At 40.4% G+C, this 6,884-nt stretch overlaps 1 protein-coding gene across 1 annotated transcript in view; it reads left to right on the forward strand.

The window, feature by feature from the left end:
• ARHGAP10 (Rho GTPase activating protein 10) overlaps window positions 1–6,884 on the forward strand; it is a 146,561-nt gene that overhangs the window by 12,438 nt on the left and 127,239 nt on the right. The gene's annotated exons all lie outside the window — the stretch shown is intronic.

Consider the following 6,884-nt stretch of genomic DNA (forward strand, 5'->3'; position numbering starts at 1 on the left):
TCCTAGACTGACAAGAAGAGGCGCTGCGGGATGCCAAGAAGGAACTTTTGTCAAATAGTTGACGTTGGTTTAGTCCTTCTGTCTCTTCTCAGAAGGAAGACAGAGAGGGAAGTCTTAGTACAGTGACTCTTTAGATGATTCTTGCCATAGCCTGCCAGGGATTGCTGCCTCCTTCACCTCATTTGATGTCTTTAGCTGCCTGTTCTGGTGAAAATTTGTAGAGCAAACTCATGCGAATGGTCTAGTTCGACTGTAGCCTCGGTTTTAGCACATATTAACATGGAGACATGCTCAGGGCTCCTAAGAGAGTTTGGGATAGAGTTATTAGGACAGAATAAAGGCTCAGTCAAGTAGTCTCTGAAGTATGTTTCTCTAAAGCCTTGCTAGGCTTTGGAAAAGGTAGATTTAGATTTTAAAATAACTTTTCCTTGCAACCCTTCCATATCTGCCATTGCTCTTTCCTACTCTGTAGCAATTTATTGTGTAGGAATAATTTTCTCAAAGGGCACGAATAGAACAAATGCTGTCTGGAGATGGCATTGCCACTGGCCACTGATGTTAGAGGGAAGAGCTCTTTGCTGGCAAGTTAATGACAAAACCAGTAGAAATGTTCTTAGGCTTTCATCTTTTTCTTTCCCCAGAGTAAACTGCCACCTCTCCTAGTTGCATCCTGCCCTTACAAAACCTTCAGTGTTGCCAGTGTCAGTTAGGGGGGAAAACCAGGGCTTTTGTAGCTCAAAAAAATAGCAGATGGAATATAATAAATAGTAATGTCAGAGAAAGACAACATGTCAGTTTTCTTCTGAGGAGGGATGTGGTGCGGTTTGTTGCTTGCTTGTTTTTTGAAGTTACTTGCTTATTTGCAGTTGCTTTGCTTCCAGAGAGACGACCCATTATAATGCTCTGTAGTGCAGTTTTTTTCAGCCTTTTCAGCTGAAGGATTATCTAACCTTTTCCAGGGGAAAAAACCCCAAAACACAAAACAACCCACAGTATTTTGTACAACAGTGTAATATTGCTGTGATAGTTTTCATTTATTGAACATTATTGAATGAATTGGTGCATTAGTTTTCCTCTGTGGTTTTTTTTTGTTTGCTTAAACCTGTTAGGTTTGGTTTCTGGCAGTCACTTCACAAAGTGTCTATTGATGCTTTATGGACTTTTAATGCTTTCTGGATCGTTGCCCACGGGAATGTTTTAGTGGTGCGTGCAGTATAGGGAGCTGAGAATTCCTGGGGGTCAGTAAAGAGGTTTTTTGTTTTCTCTAATGATATTGGTCTGTGAGCTGGTTTAATGTTTTTTTGGGATAGTTTTGACTCCATGATACATGGTTACCATTGTAAGTGGATGATGATGGGGAGAATTGAGAGTTGTTGCTCTGTGTCCAAGTGAAATGAAGCACATCTGTTTATTAATCATTCCAGATATTGATAGCATACTGTTACTGATATGAAATAATTAAGGAATTTCTCATCTAACTGAATTTCTGCTTTGCTCTATGATCATGCAGTGAACAGCTTGATGTGGTGGGGATTCTTGCTATCAAGAAATTCCTTATTTAGGGTTGCCACTAGAACAACCCAGTGTAGGAGCTATGTGCAGGAAGTGTCATTGGGAAAATTAAAGGTGAATTTGCTTATGATCAACCAAGTTACAACCCATTTTAAATTCCTCCTGACGGTTGGTTGCAGAATTGTTTTTTTTCTGTCACGTGAAGTCTATACACTTTAAAATGCATAGATGTGAGATTAGTTTTAGAAATAAACAAACAAACCTCTTAACCTATATGGCACTTAAAAAAAATCCAAAGCACGTCAAGCATTTGGGATGCTACCGTTTGAACATCCTGTGAAATAGGTTGGGCTGCTAGTTCTGTTTACAGATAGGTGAAGTGAGAGACCGAGTGATTAGATAAGATTGCCCATCAAGTCTGTGAGATGGATTTAGTAATTAGGAGGCCCTGACATTTAACCTTATTACCCATGCGTTAGAATATCCTGTTTTGGAAGACAGCTTGCATGTGGGGTTGTGTTGTGAATTGTAGGACAGTTTCAGACTACCCATTCAATTCCCTAAACAGTGATAAGAACTGTTTCGGTTTAGGTGCTTGCAGATTTGAAGACAATGTGTTGGATTTTAAATGCTTGGTTTTAGCATGCAGTCATGTTAAATGTTCCAGCAAGGTCATGACTGCATCTGTTCGCACATTCGGGAATATGAAGGGCCTGGGGACTGTAATAATCTCGGTGCCCTGTTAGAATTGGGAATGTGTGGGGTTCTGCTGGCTGGAAGCGTATCCCAAATCCAGCAGTCAATTCCAGCACTCCACCTAAGGCAGGCAGTGATCTACAGACTTTGTACTGGTTGTGGTATAGTGGCTTTGGGTAAGCCAAACCTTGCCTTGTGCCTAAGAGTCCTTTCCTGCCACAGCTGCAGATGGCTGTCCCACCCTGTGCACGTGCTGGCCCTGCTGCTGGTGCTGGCAGTGGTCCTCGGGCTTAGTTTTGCCTCCCTGCTCCAACTTGCTTCAGCCTCCCTCAGACGCAGGCATAGCCAGCTGCACCCTTCCAAGCTCACTGCCAGTTTTGGCTTGCTTTTCTCTTTTTCCTATCTCAGTGACCCTTCAACTTAGTTGCTGTCCTAACAGACTGTTACTACTGAGACCAGTCCTAAATTTAGCCCTAAAGTGTTCCTTTCTGGACCCATCCTTAGTCCTAATTTGGTGACTGCAGCTTTTAGCAGATACAAGCCAAGAAAGGAAATTTTCCCTGCTGATGCTAACATCTCTCATTGTTTGGCAAGCCCTCGCTGAACCCAGCAGTGAGTATTTCTGCTGGCTGCTACCCAGCCCTAAAAGTAATTGACTGAATTTTTGGATCTTTCTGTGTCTTGACAGTGGTAACTAATAACAAATAAAAGTTCTCTGAAAACCCTGCAAGTGAATCCTAAGTCTTGCTCTAACACAGAACAGGTGGCTCCCATGGAACTGAAATCTAGATCTTACTTGCTCAGTTCCAGTGTTTTACATTGATTAACTATGGACAAATGTCTTAAATTGGAGTAGCATGAATCCTTGGCAGCCAGGAGCGAAGATTATAAATTGTATGTTGGTGCAAAGGTTCACATTTGCAGATCCCTGCTTTGGGATTTGATTTTAGAACTGAGAAAGATAGCTGGCAAAGATTGCCCTGTCTTTTGCTAACCTTATGTGAGAAAGAAAACAGGAGTGCTTTTGCTTTCCTTTTGTATCCATATAGCTAAATGTATGTGAACAATTTGCCTCATCTGTCTTGAAGGCACTTTGTTTTTTAAATACAGGATAATGATTTTACCGAGAGAAATTAATTGCCATGGGGAAAACTCTGTTCATTTACAAGATTGTAATTAGGAAATCACCATCTGTTTTCTGCCCTCAATTCTGTATAAATCTGTGTAACTGTGAACATTTTTCAAAACTTAAGCTGACTACCTTTGTCCAGGGTTCCCAGGCTTGTCCTTGATATATTTTACCTTGTTTTGGTATAGGTTGCTGTGTTGTAGAAATAGGAGGGATCACCTTGTTATACTCAGATTTGTTTTCAATTTGCTTCTGTTATTGCTAATTCTCTACTCTAAATTACTGTGAGATCATATCGCTTGTTTTGGAAGAGTGGTCTGTGGTGGAGAAAAGCTGTGATGTTGTGCTGTGGGTTTTGGCCACGGGAACAGAGAGGTCTTTGCAAATGAGCGAATCTGAACCTCTTTTCTGTTTTTCTTTAGAAAGAGACAGAAGTTTGAAACCCCTGACATCCCAGTGCATGTATTCATTCTCTTACATTTCCCCACAATCATACAGGACTTCTGTGAGTGTTGTCGTGGTCAGTAATGTATGTTACTGCGCTTCCAATTTCAAGCGTGCCTCTAAAGAAGTAAAGATGAAAAAAGAAGCATATCTGAGATGTACTGAGGGCCTGTGTTCACCTAGGTGCATATTTGTGTATCTGAGCCTTGCACATGCCAGGTGCAAAACTGTGTTGGTAGAAGGTATAAAAACCCTGCTGGAGCTTCCAGAGGAAAAGCTAATGATGCTTTGCAGCACTGTGCCTAGTGTTAGACGTTATGTCTTGTGTTCAGTGCATCTCCCGAGACCCTGGTTACTACAGCGTCTGTAAGGGCCAGAGCCTGTCTGTGAGAGACTTTGCCCTATGCTGAAGGTTTGGGTGCGAAGTAGCAGGCACTGGAACTCCCTCCTCCTCCTCAACCATTTTTCCATCCGTCAGGTCTTTTGTCTGTGGTTTAGTGACATGTATCTTGGCTGTGGTGGTAGTTTGTATGCTTAAATGGCTTTCACACTGTATACCTTCGAATTTTAGTGTTGCCAGGGTATAGGTATGTCACCTGTTGTTGACACTCTTGCTTAATCAGGTGTGCCCATATGCTTCCCATGAGTAATTTTCCTTGTATTCTTAAGTTAGACACTTATGCTTGAAATATTGCCTGAACATTGAATCACTTTGGGTGTTTCTGCCTGAAAACAGTGGCAACGTGAGCAATGTTCATATTGTGACTCTATGAGCTCCTGCTGGTATTTGTGTATGTGCTTATGTATTGCATCATGGTATCTGTGTACCCCTTATCCATGACAGGAAGCAAAGAGGAGAAGAATTTAATAGGCAGAAAAACTTGTAATGCAGTCCATATACTTTTTTATTATGCTGTCCTTTGCTAGTCAGAGTTATTATTTGAATAGCAGGATTTAAAGTTGAGGGCAGAATGGCCTGAAGTGCTTTGCCAAACTATAACAGAGAAACTAACAATTGGTACGATTAAAACCAGTATCGTTTCTGTAGCAGTCATCGTATAGAAATAAAATCTTTTACATTTGGCTGTAAACATGATGGGCATTATTTCTTGCACATCATGAGTCACTGAATTCCTGACCGTACTCTTTAAGGCTTGCTAGCCAGCGATCATTTATGTAATTTAGGGAGAAAAACTGTCAGCAAAACTTCAAGCCTCAGCTAAGCTGGGTGATATTTGTTATACACCATGGCCTGCACCAGGGCTTTGGCAAGTGCACCTTTTGTGAATAATGTGAAAGGCCTTGTCAAGCTGTCTTTGGTAATGAGGTCTGACATAGCTAATACCTGAAATACAGGCAGGACAGTCATGTGGCCAAATCATGGCTTGTCAGCAGGGAATGTGTTTGCACTGGGTTGCCTGTGTTGCTTTTAGGAAGGAAGGATTGCGTAAAGGACATCTAGAAAAGTTCCAGACTGTCCCTTCTGTGCTGAAATAGTAGATTATAGTTATTCTATGCCAAACATTTGTTTATATATTGAAGTAGAATATAAGGCTGTTCCTTGTTTGATAGTTGGTAGTTGTGGAGTCATTGTCAAATACTGCAAACAGGTTGATTTTGAGTATGTGGTAGTCACAGTATATTGTCAGTCCTTCCTAGTGCTAAGGGAATTCAGGCCCAGCAACATTTAGCCAGGTGTATTTTTCGTTATCAGTGACCTCCAGCGTTTCCCCTCTTTTTAATTTTTTTTGATGGATTATAATCTTGGATTAATTAACACTGCGTTGCAGTGTATTAGGTGCTGCAGTTGCTTTCTTTAATAGCGAGGGAAGCAATTTAGTAAAACAAAGCAGCTAAAGCAAGAGCATGCAGAAATGTTCCCATGCTTCGTAGCTGAAACTGTTGCTTTAGATAAAATCCTCTAGCAACCTGAGATTTCTGTTGGCATTATATATTTTTATGCAGAAACGATGTGCAAATGCTGGCTTTTAAGTTTAAGAAAAAGTACAAAGAATTATTTTCTCTTCCCTTATTGCCTTCCTGTGTTCTGAACATAAAAATTTTTCTCATATTAAGAAATTAAAATACGTTTAGCTCGCTAAATGAAAGAAAGCTGCTTTAAATTACTCATTTTGTAAGCAAATTCCTCAAAGAGACGCTGGGAAGATAAGTACATGATGCAATCTGAAGTAAAGAGTCTTTTCTCCTTCCCTTTTAAAAGAGCTTTGCATGGGTGTGTTCTGATGCTTTCTAGCTTTAAGACATACTTAATTTTAATTTCCCACTATCAGAGGAAAAGTCTTTGTGCATTACTGTGGCAAAAAGGCTCAGTGGATATAATCAGAAGCAGTTGTGGTTGCTTTCAAGCAAATGTGGCCATTTGCTTGTCTTCATGATTCTTTCTTCTGCTTTTTAATTTGGTTGGCTGTGTTGTCTTTCCTAGCTCAAAAAAAAAAAGTTTGCAATTCAAGGAAAGAAGGGATTGGAACAATCTTTGCCATTTTTCTGAATTACACATTCCTACAGGTAGCAGGAATCGCACAAGTCGAGCAAAATGACTTCGCTTATTAATGTTTTGCTTGGAACCACAGAGTGGATTATAAATTCCTGCAGTCGAATGAAACTTCAGATATAGAAAACACAAATAAGGAAGAAAATGTGATGAGCTTGTGGCTTGTGTTATATGCAGTTTCCTTTTCTTCTTTGGTATTTCCAGTTTTCTCAAACTCTTTCAAGTCTTGGATGCAAAGAGAACTTGAATGTCTGTGACTGAAATGCCTTGAAAGCACAAAGAATGCCAAAGAAAAGCTAGGTTAGCAGCTGCCTAAAGCAGCTTCCAGCTGATGAAGTGGCTTTCTCACACCCCACTCTATTATACAAATCTGGCTTCTAGATTGCTGCAGTGCAGTGCTAGGAGTAGCCAGAGGTTCCTTTGGTCCAGCTGACTGGAGGAGAGACAAGCTTCACTGAAGAAGCATTAATTCTGGTTTATTGAATCGACACCATTGCAGTTTCAAATAAATAGAACATAAAATGGAACAGAAGTTTGCATCTTATTTGTTCTGTTTGGCTGTATCACAGTATGTTATTTAACTTGCATCAC

The sequence above is a fragment of the Buceros rhinoceros genome, unplaced genomic scaffold (genome assembly GCF_000710305.1).
Source record: "Buceros rhinoceros silvestris isolate BGI_N320 unplaced genomic scaffold, ASM71030v1 scaffold1112, whole genome shotgun sequence".
In the NCBI taxonomy this organism is placed as follows: Eukaryota; Metazoa; Chordata; class Aves; order Bucerotiformes; family Bucerotidae; genus Buceros; species Buceros rhinoceros.